Here is an 18,727-nt window from a genome sequence, read left to right as displayed (position 1 = left end):
CCAACTGTTCGTGTACCGCGGATGACAACCAAAGTGATCCTGCTATGAAAAGAAGTGGCACGCCAGATCATTACTCATGGTTTTTTACCTGTGTGGCAGGCGACAGTATTGTTGGTGTCCAACCAATATCTAGCGCGTCCTCGGTCTGGAATCTCATTAACTGGAGTGGAATCCCTCTTTGAATTGAGCCTCGATGACTAAAGAAGACGTCCCAGGTTGCGGTGTGAAATGACTGTTGCCCGCTATATTTCCCGACAACCAGGCGTAATCGTCTGAGTGCTTTTTTTTTCATAGCAGGACCTACTTGGTTGTCATCTATGGCCCTCTTGCAGCACAACGGTAGTCGAGACTTTTGCGTCCCATTTTGTTCACGTCATGGCAGTCCGTTTGAGCAAGATCATGCCCGCCTGTACACAGCAAGGGTTTCTACTGCTTGTCCTCCTGTTTGTCAAACTCTACCTTTGCCAGCAAGGTCGCCGGATCCGTCCCCAAGGTTTGGAGCATCATGGGATGGGCCCTCCAACCAACTCTGGATTCTGACGATCTAACCAGCCAACTGGACAGAAATTGGCACGGTATCCCTCAGGAGTACATCCAGCAACTCTATAAATCAGTGCTAAGCGGAATAACTGTTTGCCTAAGTGCCAGAGGTGTACCAACGCGTTCCTGACTGTCTCAATTTGTGAAGCTCTTTTTCTTGAATACTATCACAGTTTCTTCTGAAATTGCAATAATTTATTTTTATGAGCATGCACATCACACATACTGATTTCCACCCCCCCCCCCCCCCCCCATACCTTGTTTGTTTTTTATTGGTGTTCACTTTATAACCTCTTTTCAAGACACTATCCATTGCACCCAACTGATCTTCCAAGCCCTTCGCTGTCTGTGACAAAATTACAATATCAGTGGTAAATTTCTAAGTTTTTATTTCTTATCCCTGAACTTTTATTGCTTCTTTAGCTTTCTCCTTGGTTCCCCTGACTGCTTGATCAGTGTACTGATTAAATAACATTGTAATAGGCTACAACCCTGTCTCACTGCCTCCTGAGCCACTGCTCCCCTTTCATGTGCTTCTTCCGTAATAACTGCATTCTGGTTTCTATACAAATTGTAAATAACATTTCAATCCCTGTATTTTGTCCCTCGTACCTTAAGAATTGTCTGGAGTTTATTCCAGTCAATATTGTCAAAATCTTTCTCTTAATTTACAAATGCTATAGACGTAGGCTTCCAGTTGTTTCATCTTCAAAGATAAGTCGAAGGTCCAGTATTGCCTCGCGTGTTTCTACAGATCTCTGGGATCCAACGTGACCAACCTTGAAGCTGGCGTCTACCAGTTTCTCCATCCTTCTGCAACCAGTTCGTGTCACTATTTTGCAACCGTGACTTATTAAACTGATAGTACCGTGATATTCTGATCTGTCAGCACTGGTATTCTTTAGAATTGCAATATCACATTGGTCTTGAAGTCTTGAGTACTTCACTTGTCTCACGTATCTTGCACACTAGGTGTAATGGTTTTGTCACGGATACCTCTTCCAAAGATCTCAGTAATTATCAGGTGGTAATATTGTGCTATCGATAACATTTACCTGCGCATCCCTGGACCTTGGGATGTGACCCAAAGCGTAAGCCTCAGCCATTTTCATGGATTATATCTTCCCAGTCAAACGTTTAGCGAGAGAACTGTTCCTACCGCCAGGTCAGAACCTCCCTACTTTGTTGTAAGAAGCTTGATAATGAATTTTAGTTACCATTCGACGTAGGCTTATCGAACGTCAGCTCCAATGAAAACCGCCGTGTAATTTCCAGGAACGGCAAGACATATGTTTGGATGTCTGTTACTATCAATTACAGGTTGTATACCGGAATGCACAGACAGTAAAACCGGAGCAACCGGGCACTGCAGCCCTTTCTTGTTCAAAGGATAGTCAGTCATAATGTCTGATGAATCGTACAGAAGGCCACTCTGAAAAATAAGCATAGGAGCTACGGTGTTGGACAAACAATAACTTGGATTCGTCGGCATAACATTTCAGGACTCAGTCCTCGTCCATTTCTATTAATGTTTTTAAACGCAAGGAAAACATTGATTCCGCTCCTACAGATCATTTTGGGCATTGTTTCACGAACCTGCGTCTTATACTTGGTTGCAAGAGAACTTTAACTCATCCAACTGCTATTTACATTAGGGGCAGTCAAGATTATCTAAAGGCACACTTGTTATAAGGCTCAGAATTTGTTGGTCGTTCTCAATTCATCATTTGCCTTTGCCCTAAGGGTTAATTCAAAAAGGGTTTAAATAGGAGACAATTACTGTCACAATCATAGAATCGCTAGTGAATGTGGGAACATGGTTACGTGGAAGCGCTACTCTGGAATAACTGGAGAAATTTCAGGGAAACTTGACACTTAAAGAATGAGAGTGAGATAAGTAACCAACTAATGCCGACTAAAGGGCTAGTTAAATGGGCGAAAAGTCGATCGGAGAGCTATTGGGCTTTAATAACACCATATGTTGAATGAGTTACGTTCAGTGTGGTTCACACTGAAGAATGTCTCGCATTTGGCAAGAGAAGGAATAGAATTCCACCTGGCGATTCGATTGAGGTGTTGGATTGTCTCCAAAAAAATACTGAACTACCTCCTCCGAAGAAGGTCACAGAAGATCTTTCATAAAGTCGTATTAAAGTCGATATTATGTTTCGATCGTTATGTGATGCACGAGGAAAACCCTTAACTTAATATCGTTTCCATCGGAGTATGAATATAACAAACAGTGTAGTTTGTAGAAGTACCAAGTCCGAAACTGAGAAAGAGCTCACGATTAAAATTTACGGGATTTGTACGTAACAGTAAAATTTTAAGATGATTACGTAACATTGCTTGTCTACGGATAAGTGACCACCATCGAAATCTCTGGGTTCTGAAAGCTGTGAGTGCACCTTAGCCATCCAGCGCGACTACGCAGACTCTCAGATATTGTCGAGAGAGGATTATATACGTAGCCAGCGTGACAAAGCCTCTGTTAATCGCGTTATATCGCGGATCGCTCATTGATAGTAACCGTGTTGGCGCTGTAGTGGATTCGGGCAGCTTGTCAGCGCTCCGCCAAGCACAGGCTGATCCGCTGGTCGTTCATTACGGGGACGCCCGCTGCTCCCAGACCGCCGACACCTGTACAGGAGTGGCCAATTACTACCGGCTTTAACCAGCGCTCAACGTAATTTCAGTGTTGCAACTGGATGATGTCGACATTTTACCACGATATTTAAGCTGCCTGTTTGTCTGCCGTAAAAAGTGCTAACATCTTAACGTCAGCCGGCTGCGTTCTCGAAACCTCATGGAGTACTCATTTCGCTGGGAGAACTTCAAGAATCTAATGTCACTTCTTTCTGCAAGCAAACATAAAAACGAGGTGAAAAAACTCATGGGGTAGTGACTTGCATGCATACATATAGCGGTAGTCCTCGGGTGATTCATCTGAAATGTTTTCGACATGGTTATGGCGACACGACGGGGATTAACAGACTTTGAACGAGGAGTGGTAGATGGAGCTAGACGCATGAGACATTCCATTTCGGAAATCTATAGGGAGTTAAATATTCCAAGATCCACGGTGTATAGAATGTACCGAGATTGCCAAATTTTTGTCATCACCTCTCACTATGGACAACGTAGTGGCCGGACAGGCTTCACTTGACGACCGAGAGCAGCGGCATTTGCTAATAGACGAGAAACACCGCGTGAAATAACCGCAGAAATCAGCGTGGGACGTAACGTGGCCTTAATGGCCTACTGCAGCAGATGACCGACTCGAGTGCCTTGCTAACTGCACGACATCACCTGCTGCGCCTCTCCTGAGCTCGTGATCATATCGATTAGCCCTAGAGGACTTGAGAACCGTAGGCAGGTCAGATGAGTCCCGATTTCAGTTAGCAAGAGTATGGAGCAGCTTCTTCGAAGCCATGGACCCAGGTTGTCAACAAGGCACTGTGCAAGTAAGAGTGTTTACGTGGAACGAATTGGGTTCTCTGGATGTTCGGCTACTTGGAGACCATTTGTAGCCATTCATGGACGTCATGTTCCCAGACAACGATGGATTTTTTATGGATGACAATGCGCCATCTCAGTGGGCTATAATTGTTCACTATTGGTTTGAATAACATACTGGACAATTCGAACGAATACCCTGGCCATCCTGAGCGCCAGACATGGATCCCATCGAACATTTATGGGACATAATCGAGAGGTCAGTTCTTGAACAGAATCCTTCACCGGCAACACGTTCGCAATTATGGAATGTTGTAGAGGCAGCACGGTTCAGTATTTCCGCAGGGGAGGTCCAACGATTTGTTGAGTCCATTCCACTTCGAGCTGTTGCAGTATGCCGAGCAAAAGGATGTTCGAACGGAATTACGAGGTATCCCACAATTTTTGTCACCTCAGTGTAATTCTCTTGTCGCTTTGGCACAACGGCTACTGTTACCGTTCTCGTGGAAATTCTTGATAAGCATTACTTGATATCTCACTGCTTAACGATCCGCCCATGACCTAGTGCCGACGGCTATAGAAGTGAAGATTTTAAGCCCTCCTAGAGCGATTTCGCACCACCACCAACGCTTGCATTTCAGTGGAGAATGTTTGCAGTTTGCTCTCAGACCTAGCGAGTAGCATAGTGCTTACAACACTAGACTCGTCTTCGGATGGAGCAGGGTGCTCAGTCGCGTCAGACCATTCATATTTAGGTTTCCCTCGGTTTCGGTAAATCACTTGAGGTGACTGCCACTTCAAATTTCCTACTTTCTCATTTCTATTTGTATCTTACCCTTACCACATAACTTAATGATGTCCCTATTGCTGAGACGTTTTACTGTCACTTCCTTCCCGGTCTGTACAAAAGGTTCTTTCATAGTTCATCTGCACCGGGATGCAAAATTTAAGAGGAAAGTTCGTATGACGTGTGACTCCAAGTAACACAGTTTGGTGAAACTTGGACCATACACAAAAAGAAGTGCTGCAGTGTAGAACAGATAGTAACTGAAATAAATACGCAGTGAGACGAACAGAAATAATACTTTTATTCAATTACGAGGGTGAGTCAAATGAAAACCTTAAATATTGTTTTAAATATTATTGATTGCGCAGAAGTGGTACAAAGCTGTATCATTTTTCAACATAATCTCCCCCACGCTCAATACAAGTCCTCCAGCGCTTACAAAGAGCATAAATTCCTTTAGCAAAAAAATCTCTTGTTAGTCCGCACAGCCACTCATGCACCGCGTGGCGCAGCTCTTCATCAGAATGGAACTTCTTTCCTCCCATTGAGTCTTTGACTGGTCCAAACATGGAAATGGCTTGGGGCAAGGTCTGGTGAGTATGGTGGATGAGGAAGACACTCAAAATTCAGGTCTGTGATTGTTGCAACTGTTGTACGGGCAGTGTGGGGGCGTTGCATTGTAATGTTGCAAAAGGACCCCGGCTGACAGCAATACACGTTGCTTTGATTTGATTGCAGGCCACAGATGATTTTTTAGGAGATCTGTGTATCATGCACTGATGACAGTGGTTCCTCTAGGCATTTAATGGTACAAAATAACGCCTTTTTCTTCCCAAAAGAGAATGAGCATAACCTTTCCTGCTGATGGTTCTGTTCGAAACTTCTTTGGCTATGGTGATGAGGAATGACGCAATTCCTTGCTCGCTTTCTTCGTGGAAGTGAACCCAGGATTCGTCCCCAGTAACGATTCTTGCAAGGAAGCCATCACCTTCTCGTTCAAAGCGCCGAAGAAGTTCTTCACAAGCATCAACACGCCGTTCTCTCATTTAAGGAGTCAGCTCCAGTGGCACCCATCTCTCATTCACTTTGTGAAACTGGAGCACATCATGCACAATGTGTGCTGAACCATGACTAATCTGTAAACACGCTGCAATGTCATTCAGTGTCACTCGGTGGTTTTCCTTCACTGTGGCTTCAACTGCTGCAATGTTCTGTGGAGTGACAACTCGTTGTTCCTGACCTGGACGAGGATCATCCACTGAAGTCACACCATTTGCGAACTTCCTACTCCATTCGTTGACTTGCTACTGTGACAAACATGCAAAACCATACTGAACCTTCATTAGTCGATGAATTTTAATAGGTTTCACACCTTCACTACGCAAAAACCGAATAACAGAGCGCTGTTCTTCCCAGGTGCAAATCGCAAGTGGGGCGGCCATCTTTATACTGATACTGCGACGGTATGTGTGCATCTGCACTATGCTGCCACCTACAGGCTATTCTGCACGCTGTTGGTAGTACGCTTACCAACTTACAGGATAACGGCGCGAAATTTCGATTTGTTATTAAAAATTTAAGGCTTTCATTTGACTCACCCACGTACATTAATTACATTGAATTCACCAAGATTTAAGACGGTCCCCTGGATATAACGGAAGATGGGATAAGGTTGTTTTAAGGTGTGTGATCACTACGGATGGCAGTGCTCCCATGCTAGCCTCAAGGTTAATACCGAATTCTTGTGGTAGCGTGTTCCATTCCTCTGCCAGCGCTGTTGCCAACCGGTGGATGGACGTTAGCGCATGTGCACTTCTCCCCCAGGGCACCGTGCACGTACGCGATGGTAATTAAGTACGGGTAGCGGGAAGGTCACTCCATACACCGAATATCCTCTCGTTCGCAGAGCTTCTCCACCTGCGAAGTTTGATAGGGTTGCCCATTTTGTTGTACACTCCTGGAAATGGAAAAAAGAACACATTGACACCGGTGTGTCAGACCCACCATACTTGCTCCGGACACTGCGAGAGGGCTGTACAAGCAATGATCACACGCACGGCACAGCGAACACACCAGGAACCGCGGTGTTGGCCGTCGAATGGCGCTAGCTGCGCAGCATTTGTGCACCGCCGCCGTCAGTGTCAGCCAGTTTGCCGTGGCATACGGAGCTCCATCGCAGTCTTTAACACTGGTAGCATGCCGCGACAGCGTGGACGTGAACCGTATGTGCAGTTGACGGACTTTGAGCGAGGGCGTATAGTGGGCATGCGGGAGGCCGGCTGGACGTACCGCCGAATTGCTCAACACGTGGGGCGTGAGGTCTCCACAGTACATCGACGTTGTCACCAGTGGTCGGCGGAAGGTGCACGTGCCCGTCGACCTGGGACCGGACCGCAGCGACGCACGGATGCACGCCAAGACCGTAGGATCCTACGCAGTGCTGTAGGGGACCGCACCGCCACTTCCCAGCAAATTAGGGACACTGTTGCTCCTGGGGTATCGGCGAGGACCATTCGCAACCGTCTCCATGAAGATGGGCTACGGTCCCACATACCGTTAGGCCGTCTTCCGCTCACGCCCCAACATCGTGCAGCCCGCCTCCAGTGGTGTCGCGACAGGCGTGAATGGAGGGACGAATGGAGACGTGTCGTCTTCAGCGATGAGAGTCGCTTCTGCCTTGGTGGCAATGATGGTCGTATGCGTGTTTGGCGCCGTGCAGGTGAGCGCCACAATCAGGACTGCATACGACCGAGGCACACAGGGCCAACACCCGGCATCATGGTGTGGGGAGCGATCTCCTACACTGGCCGTACACCTCTGGTGATCGTCGAGGGGACACTGAATAGTGCACAGTACATCCAAACTGTCATCGAACCCATCGTTCTACCATTGCTAGACCGGCAAGGGAACTTGCTGTTCCAACAGGACAATGCACGTCCGCATGTATCCCGTGCCACCCAACGTGCTCTAGAAGGTGTAAGTCAACTACCCTGGTCAGCAAGATCTCTGGATCTGTCCCCCATTGAGCATGTTTGGGACTGGATGAAGCGTCGTCTCACGCGGTCTGCACGTCCAGCACGAACGCTGGTCCAACTGAGGCGCCAGGTGGAAATGGCATGGCAAGCCGTTCCACAGGACTACATCCAGCATCTCTACGATCGTCTCCATGGGAGAATAGCAGCCTGCATTGCTGCGAAAGGTGGATATACACTGTACTAGTGCCGACATTGTGCATGCTCTTTTGCCTGTGTCTATGTGCCTGTGGTTGTCAGTGTGATCATGTTATGTATCTGACCCCAGGAATGTGTCAATAAAGTTTCCCCTTCCTGGGACTTAGAATTCACGGTGTTCTTATTTCAATTTCCAGGAGTGTTTATAGTAATGAAGTCAGGGCTGAATTCGCCCCAGAAGAGATACACATGACGGAGGAGTACAGTGTCACAGTTGTGTTGATAATGTTCAGATATTTTTTAGGTCAGTACACCCAATGCAATATTAAGACACGCCACACCACAACACCCCAAACCATAACACCTGGACCACCATAACGATAATGTTTGACAGTGTTCCTGCTTGGATTAAGCATTCCCACCCTTCACTACATGAGGGCACGGACAGCATTGTCGAAGATGATCGTTTTGGTTGTCCAGGTGTTATGGTGTAGGAAGCATAACGATACGTGGGCATACTGACCTCTAAGTCTTTGATCACGGTACATCACTGATCAATGTTCAGTGTTATTGTGACACTGTACTCCTTAACCCATCCCCCCCCCCCCCTCCCCCAGGTAGAGTTGCTTTCGTATCGGGAAGATATTCAACGGCTGGTTTGGACTACTCGTTCTCTCCACTAAAATCACATCAAGTACTTGTGGGGTGCGTTGGGGAGATGTATTGCAGTAAGTCCACATGCACTAACGACCACCTAGCTTTAGTCAACAGTGCTGTTGAGGGAATGGAACGCCCCACCACAAGAATTTCTTACCAATATTCAGGCCAGCATGAGAGCATGTTGCAAAAAAATATTCCACAATTCGAAACCAGAACTGCTGTTAGCATGAGTGACATAAAAGTAGGTATCATCGGTGTTGCGAAACAACTCAAATCACTTGAGAAAGGCTAGTCTTCCGGTCCAGATGGTATACCAATCAGGTTCCTCTCAGAGTATGCAGACATAATAGCGCCTTTCTTAGCAGTCATATCATATACAAGCGCTCACTTCACGAAAAGTCTGTTCCTAAAGAATGGAAAGTCGCACAGGTCACACTAATATTCAAGAAGGGAAATAGGAGTAACCCATTGAATTACAGACCCATATCACTGACCTCAAGTTCCAGTAGGATTTAGGAGCATATACTGCACTCGAACATTATGAATCACCTGAAGAAAATGACTTATTGATACATAACCAACAGGGATTCAGAAAATATTGTTATTGTACAACACAGCTAGCTCTTTATTCCCCTAAAGTAATGAGTGCTGTCGACAAGGGATCTCAGATCGATTCCATATTCCTAGATTTCCAGAAGGCTTTTGATACTATTCCTCACAAGCGACTATAAGTCAAATTGCGTGCATATGGAGTATCGTCTCAGTTGTGTGACTGGATTCGTGATTTCCTCTCAGAGAGGTCACAGTTCGTACTGATAGAGGGTAAATCATTGAGTAGAACAGAACTGATATCTGGCGTTCTGCAAGGTAGTGTCATAGGCCCTCTGCTGCTCCTGATTTATATAAATGATCTAGGTGATAATCTGAGCAGCCCCCTTAGATTGTTTGCAGATGACGCTGTAATTTACCGTCTAGTAAAATCATCAGACGATCAATTCCAATTATAAAATGATCTAGAGAAAATTTCTGTATGGTGCGAAAAGTGGCAATTAGCACTACACAAAGAAAAGTGCGAGGTCATCCACATGGGTACTAAAAGAAATTCGATAAATTTTGGGTATACGAAAAATCGTGCAAATCTAAGGACGGCCAATTCGGCTAAATACACTCCTGGAAATTGAAATAAGAACACCGTGAATTCATTGTCCCAGGAAGGGGAAACTTTATTGACACATTCCTGGGGTCAGATACATCACATGATCACACTGACAGAACCACAGGCAAATAGACACAGGCAACAGAGCATGCACAATGTCGGCACTAGTACAGTGTATATCCACCTTTCGCAGCAATGCAGGCTGCTATTCTCCCATGGAGACGATCGTAGAGATGCTGGATGTAGTCCTGTGGAACGGCTTGCCATGCCATTTCCACCTGGCGCCTCAGTTGGACCAGCGTTCGTGCTGGACGTGCAGACCGCGTGAGACGACGCTTCATCCAGTCCCAAACATGCTCAATGGGGGACAGATCCGGAGATCTTGCTGGCCAGGGTAGTTGACTTACACGTTCTAGAGCACGTTGGGTGGCACGGGATACATGCGGACGTGCATTGTCCTGTTGGAACAGCAAGTTCCCTTGCCGGTCTAGGAATGGTAGAACGATGGGTTCGATGCACTATTCAGTGTCCCCTCGACGATCACCAGAGGTGTACGGCCAGTGTAGGAGATCGCTCCCCACACCATGATGCCGGGTGTTGGCCCTGTGTGCCTCGGTCGTATGCAGTCCTGATTGTGGCGCTCACCTGCACGGCGCCAAACACGCATACGACCATCATTGGCACCAAGGCAGAAGCGACTCTCATCGCTGAAGACGACACGTCTCCATTCGTCCCTCCATTCACGCCTGTCGCGACACCACTGGAGGCGGGCTGCGCGATGTTGGGGCGTGAGCGGAAGACGGCCTAACGGTGTGCAGGACCGTAGCCCAGTTTCATGGAGACGGTTGCGAATGGTCCTCGCCGATACCCCAGGAGCAACAGTGTCCCTAATTTGCTGGGAAGTGGCGGTGCGGTCCCTTACGGCACTGCGTAGGATCCTACGGTCTTGGCGTGCATCCGTGCGTCGCTGCGGTCCGGTCCCAGGTCGACGGGCACGTGCACCTTCCGCCGACCACTGGCGACAACATCGACGTACTGTGGAGACCTCACGCCCCACGTGTTGAGCAATTCGGCGGTACGTCCACCCGGCCTCCCGCATGCCCACTATACGGCCTCGCTCAAAGTCCGTCAACTGCACATACGGTTCACGTCCACGCTGTCGCGGCATGCTACTAGTGTTAAAGACTGCGATGGAGCTCCGTATGCCACGGCAAACTGGCTGACACTGACGGCGGCGGTGCACAAATGCTGCGCAGCTAGCGCCATTCGACGGCCAACACCGCGGTTCCTGGTGTGTCCGCTGTGCCGTGCGTGTGATCATTGTTTGTACAGCCCTCTCGCAGTGTCCGGAGCAAGTGTGGTGGGTCTGACACACCGGTGTCAATGTGTTCTTTTTTCCATTTCCAGGAGCGTAGCTAGGAATTACAATTACGAACAACTTAAATTGGAAAGACCACATAGATAATATAACGGGGAAGGCGAAACAAAGACTGCGCTTTGTTGGCACAAGACTTAGAAGATACGACAAACCCACTAAAGAGACAGTCTACTTTACACGTGTCCGTCCTCTGCTGGAATCCTGCTGTGCGGTATAGGATCCTGACTAGTAGGATTGACGGAGGACATCGAAAAAGCGCAAAGAAGGGCAACTCGTTTCGTGTTATCGCGCAATAGGGGTGAGTGTGTCACTGATATGATACGCGAGTTGGGGTGGCAGTCACTGTAACAAAGGTGCTTTTCTTTGCGGCGAGATTTATCTACGAAATTTCAATCAGCAGCTTTCTCTTCCGAATGCGTAAATATTCTGTTGACACTCACCTACGTAGGGAGAAATGATTATCATAATAAAATAAGAGAAATCAGAGCTCGAACGGAAAGATTTAGGTGTTCATTTCTCACGCGCGCCATTAGAGTGTGGGATGGTAAAGAACTAGTATAAAAATGAATCGATGAACCCTCTGTCAGGCACTTAAGTGTGAATTGCAGAGTAACCATGTAGATGTAGATGTGAACGTGTACTACCATCCCTGGTGATCACGTACCCTATTGAGAACATGTCCCGCCTTTTTTAATGTCGGGGAACCACCACGAATCCCGGTGACTTCAGTTTAATTATTGTCTTGAATAAAAGTGCAATATTTGCTAGTTTCATTCAGTATTTCTTCCAGTTATCTTCTGTATGATACTGAAGCAGTCCTTTCTATGTATGGTCCAATGGTCCAAGTTTTATTGAGCTTTGTCACTTGTCAGTGACACATAAAGCAAAAGTCATTTTCGTCCGCGTGTTTTGCACAGGAGTACATAGTAACTGCGCTATCGGCTAAAACTCGAAGAAATGGAAATCAGTAATAAACCAGTAGTGGTGTTGTTACTGTAGCTTTTTGTCGTTCCTTTATTTTTTAATCCGTAGGTTTGATGGTTCTCTGTTGTCGATTTTTCATGTTTCTTCCTTTTAGAATGAAGCCCAAGTGTCATAAATGTAAGGTGCGTTCTAATGTGAGGGTGAAATTTTCAATAAATGTCTCGCGAATTGTATAGCGTTAGCATAATGTGCTCTGTTAATCTGCACAACTGTAATTTTGAATGTATTTTAAATTACGGAGATCTGGCTTCACTGGTTTTATGTTACTGCGGTTTCAATTTTGTCAGTTATTTTATAGTTTTAGTTGGTGTTAGGAAACTATACACAGTTACTGTTCTATTTATCACTCGCTTATTCAAAACATTTTAGCAGCCTGACCATTCATGTCATCTCCTGAATGTATGCTTGTACGGTGGCTGGCGCTCCAGTTGCCAGCTATGGATGAGCTCTGTAGCAGACACCTGTTGGTCCGTGACAAACACTATCTTATGTGGTGAATGTAAAGCGATGACGTATTTTTGTAGAAAGTTGAACATCTTCAACATTTCAACTGCAAATTACAGGGGCGTAAAATCGAAAAAGAAGCATTCTGTACGAGACGTTTTCTGCTATCTGTTAGTTATCACTTAGCAAATTGATTTATTCCGGTAGAAGTCTGACGAAAGCGACAAAATGAGCATCGACTTTAGTTCCTCTCAAAGCTGTCTGCATAGTAATGTTGGAAAGCGTTTCAGGACTTCCTGACGCACAGTCAACGTAAAATTTACGCTTCTACAGTTTTTTTGCCTGAGAATACCAAAGACTACATTTATGAACCAGTCGATTACGTTCCTTTTTCTCAGAACCTCATCGCAGACGGGACAGGAAATCTAAATATTCTTTTCTTTCTTTCTTCTTGCCTGAGGTGTTACTTTTAGACGTTTCCGTTGGTGAAAATAATGTTAAACAAAATAATCGTTTTATCAGTTAATTAAATTGAATTTGGTCACGTTTGGGCTTTATGAAAGCCTGGGTATGTTTTGGCTTGGTTTGCAACCGCTGCAAGTCACTGTTTTGTAGCATAATGAAAGTCATTACTTAGTTTGGGTACTCGAGCACTCGTCCTCAAATAATTTACGTAGCTTTTGACTGTGACCGGTTTGTAAACAATTATTTGCCTGGATGAAAATGCAAAAGAATAAAAGTGACAACTTTACAGTAAAAAACACTGATCATCTGTCGATGCACCTCCAGAATGTTTAATTTCTGGTGTCCTTTCTTTTCGAGTTGAGAAAATCACCAGCTGAATTGTGAAAGTTGAAAGATATTCTCAGATTTGACAGTACAAGAAATGCAGCCTCACCTGAAATGATGAAACGAGGATACGGAGACTATTTTGTATTCAGTGACCTCGTCTCCACTCCCCATCACGTGATTCACTAAACCAACTGTTACACATGTAGCTTTCAGCAGAAAACAATGGCGACGTGTTTTGATTCGTATTCGTTATCCTGATGGATAAACAGACTGTGTGATTCTACGCTCGTTGCTGTTTGGAGTGTCAAATCCCACTCATCGTTCCGCATCGCGAGTGTACAGCAAACTACGTTGATTGGTCTACAGTTCTCATTCTGCTCACCAGTAGGTCACAGTGCATTGTGCAGAGAATATCCAGACAGACACACACACACACACACACACACACACACACACACACACAGAGAGAGAGAGAGAGAGAGAGAGAATAAAATAACTCTCAATATGATTGTATGTGGGAGGATGATCACTTAAAAAAGTAAGAGTGATAAACCTGATCACTTCAAAAACTATCCGTAATAAACTTGAAATGTGCTAAAACAAACGGAAAAATATCTGAAAAAATCGACAAATCACAAGAAATAAGACACACAAAGTAGTGTCTATCATATTTAATGTTGTCTATATCTGTGATGTAGCCTATGTTTAAACTAAAATGTCTTCTATTTGTAAAATAATGAATTGTCACAGCAACTGTACGAGGCCGATTTAAACCTTTAAGTTATGAGTATTTCGCTGCTATTCCTATTAACTCCTCAGAAATTCTGTCGCGTACCTTACTTGCCTCTCTCCCTGGAATAGAGATAAAGACGGAAGTCGTTTATTCACGGGTCAGACGATATAATCAGAGTGCAAGTGTCACTCTGTGTCGTGGAGCGGGCACTGATTTGAACCATCATGGAAAGTTGTCTTTTTGGAATGGGAATGTCACCTCAACTTTTCGTAAAGAAGAGTTTATCGATTCCCTCGAATTTTAAAAGATCGTGTTCGAGTCCTGGTCCACCAAACAGTTTTGAGTTATCTCATTTTTTCCATTATAAATAGTTTTATGGAAACCTGCACCGTACGGAGCGGACGCGTAGTTTAAGGTGTCATGTCACGGACCCCTCCCGCCGGAGGTTCGAGTCCTCCCTCGGGCATGGCTGTGTGTGTTTTTCTTAGCATAGGTTAGTTTAAGTAGTGTAAGTCTAGGGACCGATGAGCTCAGCAGTTTGGTCCCTTAGGAAGTCACACACATTTGAACACTTTTTTTTAAGCCCTGCGACTGTGAAAAAAACGGGTTTGTTTATAAATAAATTTTCTTCTAGCAGACACGATTTTATGTTATTCATATTGTACACGACGCGTGTCGTCAAATGATTCTCATTTTCAAGTGTGTTTTCGCTTTTCACTAAGCCATTTTTACGAAATGTTTTCGACGTGCGAAATAACGTAAAAATGGCATAGTACAAAGAGGAAACACACTTGAAAATGGCTATCATTTCCCGAAACGCGTCGTGTACAATTTGAATAAAAGAAATCGTAACTGGTAGCAGAAAAGTTATTTCTAAAAAGAACCCATAGTTTTGACTTACTACGAAAGTTCGACTTAACCCGAGCTGCAGTATAGGGATTTTATGAAAAATTCTGAAATACATTTTTTGATCAAAATAAGAGATATTTCAGACGTAATAAAACTGCTTTCCTGTCAGAACCTACCATTAAGCAGTAAATTAAATGCCATTTTTGACAATGTCCTAGTGGTATGTGTTGTCTGTTTCAAACTGTTGAAACTGTAAAAATACATTGTATTATTAAAAAATAAATTATCTTGTGTCCGAAAAAAAGAAACATATCTTCTTGTGCGTTACGGGTACTTAAAAAGGTAGCTTGTACTGAATTATAATTTGTAACGTAGCATGTAACAGAATGACGATGCGCATCGAAATGACAGAACTTTGTCAGAATTCTTAGAGTGTTAACTACAAACAAAACAGAGCAGGAGCAACGAGTGATGACAACTTTATTATCTCGGAAAGTTATGGCAACGGAGATTACGGGAAGCACGCGAATATGTAGGCCACTGGGGTGAACTCCGAGCCCTGGGCGGTAGTTAGATAACGCAGGGAGGCGTGTATACTGCGGGAGAGTATATCGACCCCAGTTCAGGGGCTGGCTGCACGCTTTTGGCTAAAGCGCGGCACGGATCCACGTGTGAGATGCACGAAACTTTGCATACGTCTCGCTAAAAAGCTAGACATTTCCACATAAGAGTTAAGCGACAAACGCTTGCGGTGCAGTCACTATTTCCACAGTTTTTCAAAAAGGTATCATTTCGATATGTGAGAGATATTAGCACGAGCATAAACGCAAGCGTACGATTGCGACGCGCGTCCCTGGAGCATACGAGCGTATCGAGCGAAGAATCAACATTAAATTATCGTAGATTAAGCAACTACGCTGAAACAGAAGAAAGAAAGCTGTATATTTTCGCAGAATGATTACATTTGAAACGAACTGTCAAACAGCTCAGTTAATATTATAGTTAACAAATATAATTATTTAATGAATGGAAGTCGTAGAACTGGAAGAAACTTCAAAGTACGCATTGGGCCTATGTGAGGGAGTAGTTTGTCTCATTCTGGTAGAAGCAAATATTTATCTAGACTGTGAGTGTCTTACCTTTGTTGCTACTGTCTGGCTAAAAAAAAAGTCTTCGAATGTTGCAGGTCAGTGGCTGAACACACTGCACACTTGTAAGCCTATGCCTTCATCTCCGCAGAAGGATCTTCATCCAGTAGGACGGAGAACTTAACTGTTTACCGCGCAGTTTCGGCGAAACAGAAGAGCTGCGCCTGTTCGCAATTAAAGCATTAGGTGTATTATTTCGAACTGATGCGGTAGGCAGCTGCTACGTTTAGAACTTCCTCGGGGCCACCACATGGGCACGGGAGCGAACGAAGCCGAAGGCGTGGATCCTAGGACTGGCGGAAGGCGGTCGGTACAGCGATTTCCGCGGAAACGCAGGAGCGACTCGCAGCGGCGTCTTGCCCGCAGTGGGCGAGACGAGGCGGAGGCGTCTTTACGGGTGTGCAACTGGCTGGCAGCTCGCAGCTCGCCTCAGCGGCTGATTCCTTTGAGCGTACTTAGCCGTGTGTTTGTGTGCGTCGTCTTGACGGGGCGAGAACCGAGCGACAACAAGGGCCCTCGTGGTGGGGAGGCCGCGCGCGCTCCCGCGCGCATGCGCAGTGCCCGCCGCTCCGATGTGCGCAGCGCCGCCATATTGATTTTCTGCGCGTCGTCGGCTTGCTTCTCCCTAGGGGTCAGCGGGTATCCATCCCTCCACAGGGTTGGTGGTGGGGGTAGGGTGGAGAGGTTGGCGTCGCTGGAGATGATGGGAAGGGAACAAACGAACGACGCGTCCGCAAACATAAACAAGTGCGCGTGTCCTCCACAAAGGGCCTCTTAAATCTGCGCTGCGCGACCGCACAAGGAAGCGACAGGTATTTAGATGGGCCGGCAACTGTCATGCTTTCAAGCCCAAATAATAACGACCTACTGATGCGTCCATCGTAAGTAGACGCACTTGCTGTCAAAATACACTGTCAACGGCATTCGGAGGATTTGAGAATATTGTCACTTGACTGCTTTTATAAAGGTTAATCGATCAAAGGCGTTCGCATGAATAGGTTGTTGTAGCCGTGGCACCAGTACATCGCTGCTTCTCACTGACCTCAGCTGCATTCTTATTCCCATGACAAGCAAGATATTTTTCTTCTGTTGCTCTTGAGAATGGCTGTAGAACATGCCATTACTAACTTATAGTGAATTTCAGTCCATTGAAAACCAGCCTGCCAAATGTTGATGACTTTTTTTAAATTTATGTTTATGTCGATGACATTTTCATAAACATAATTTTGTAGAAGACAATTTCCTTTCTTTGATTATCTTACCATGTTTTGCACAGAGTTACAATTTTTGAAAACATCTTGGTATTTACAAAAATTTTTGAGACCAGAATATATTCTTAAAAGTGGAATGATGTTTAAGGAATTTATATTGTCACGTCTGTCACTTCGGTTCCAGGTAACTGTAGTAACACGTGAAGTAACACTAATCTTAGGAGATTTTTCTTCCTTAATGTAACTTCTCCACAGGATACCTCTACCAATTTCTCCATTCTTTAGTAAATCATTCGAGTCAGCATTCCGCAACTAACATTCACACACATCTTCCTGCAAATAGCAACTACTACGTTCTTCATCAAGACAGAGATGTTTCACCTGTCTCATACAAATCGTATACCATGTGGTTCTCCCAAGGATCTCAATAATTCCGTAGGAATTTCGCGTACTCCAGGTGCCTTGTTACGACTTATGTCTTTCAGTACTCTATCAGATTCCTCACGCAGAGTCATATCTTCCTTCTCATCTTCTTCAACTTCCTCTCCCCTTTCCATAATATCATACGTTTTCAGCTGTTGTAGATTAGACTATGTTGCTCGATGTATGCTCGATGAAATATTGAAACATGCAGAGTAAAAATACACGTAGCGAGAAGTTACCTATAAAGTTTACAAGCGACAGTCTGATATCACAAGTGTTGAATTACACTGAAAGGGAAGCGGTATTTGAGAACGCCGGCCGCGGTGGTCTCGCGGTTCTAGGCGCGCAGTCCGGAACCGTGCGACTGCTACGGTTGAAGGTTTTAATCCTGCCTCGGGCATGGATGTGTTTGATGTCCTTAGGTTACTTAGGTTTAAGTAGTTCTAAGTTCTAGGGGACTGTTGACCAAAGCAGTTGAGTCCCATAGCGCTCTGAACCATTTGAGAACGGAGTGAGGCATGTTACATACCCCATACATTGTGCACGCTTTAGAGGAAACAAAAGCGAAATTCGGAAATAGATAGAAGTTCAGTGAGAAGAAATAAAAACTGTGAAGTTTGTCGACGACATTTTAATTCTGACGGATACGACAAAGGACTTTGATGGCTGGTTTCATAGTGGGTTAAAGGTAGACTATAAGGTGAATTTAAACAAAAGTAGAACAAGGTTAACGGAATGTAATCGAGGAAAATCAATTTGTGCGGATGGAATTAGATTAGGAAATGAGTCACTTACAGCGGTATAAGATTTTTGCGATTTGAACACCAAAGTTGCTGACAATGACCGATGTGGGGAGAGTATGAAGTGCAGATGAGCAATACCAAGAAAAACTTCACTGAAAAAGACAAGTTTGTTTACATCAAATATAAATTTATGTGTGAAGCGTCATATTGTCAGGAAGGAGACAGTAGTCTTAACGTAATTTATTAAATAAAA

At 45.0% G+C, this 18,727-nt stretch overlaps 2 protein-coding genes across 2 annotated transcripts in view; both read right to left on the bottom strand.

The window, feature by feature from the left end:
- The window catches only part of LOC126331570 (uncharacterized), a 308,007-nt gene extending 291,447 nt beyond the window's left edge, over positions 1-16,560 (bottom strand). The window contains exon 1 of the mRNA XM_049996504.1: positions 16,089-16,560. The gene's annotated coding sequence lies outside the window, so the exon portion shown is untranslated. The remainder of the gene's footprint in view (positions 1-16,088) is intronic.
- LOC126335871 (uncharacterized) overlaps positions 1-18,727 on the bottom strand; it is a 1,498,073-nt gene that overhangs the window by 350,132 nt on the left and 1,129,214 nt on the right. The gene's annotated exons all lie outside the window — the stretch shown is intronic.

Source organism: Schistocerca gregaria, chromosome 2 (genome assembly GCF_023897955.1).
Source record: "Schistocerca gregaria isolate iqSchGreg1 chromosome 2, iqSchGreg1.2, whole genome shotgun sequence".
In the NCBI taxonomy this organism is placed as follows: domain Eukaryota; kingdom Metazoa; phylum Arthropoda; class Insecta; order Orthoptera; family Acrididae; genus Schistocerca; species Schistocerca gregaria.
Note: the sequence above shows the minus strand (reverse complement) of the source record. Positions and strands in the feature narration are given on the sequence as shown.